Here is a 384-nt window from a genome sequence, read left to right on the forward strand (position 1 = left end):
GGCTGGGCGTGAACGCGGAGCAGCAGCGGTACCGTGGCAGTGTCATCCCGCGGGGCAGCAGCGGGGCTTCCCTAAAAGGAAACCTGAGAAATCAGTTCTCCAGAGGAGCGTGTTGCTCACTGGGGTTTGCTCAAGGGCTCACTCACCAGGGAGGCAGCAGGATGTGAGCCGCCCCGGCGCTGGGGTCACTGGGAGGGAAGTGGCCGCGTGTCTCACCCCTCCCCAGACTGCCGGAGCTTCGATTGCGGCCGCCCATGAAACACAGCTTCTTGTTCTTCTCCCCGTTGGAAGAAGGAAGCTCTGCCCCGCCGAAGCTGCAGAGACGGGCTGAGCAATCGCAAGAGAAACCAGCCGGGGCGGCGGCCGCCAGGAGGAGACTTCTGA

The sequence above is a fragment of the Buceros rhinoceros genome, unplaced genomic scaffold (assembly GCF_000710305.1).
Source record: "Buceros rhinoceros silvestris isolate BGI_N320 unplaced genomic scaffold, ASM71030v1 scaffold32811, whole genome shotgun sequence".
NCBI lineage: Eukaryota > Metazoa > Chordata > Aves > Bucerotiformes > Bucerotidae > Buceros > Buceros rhinoceros.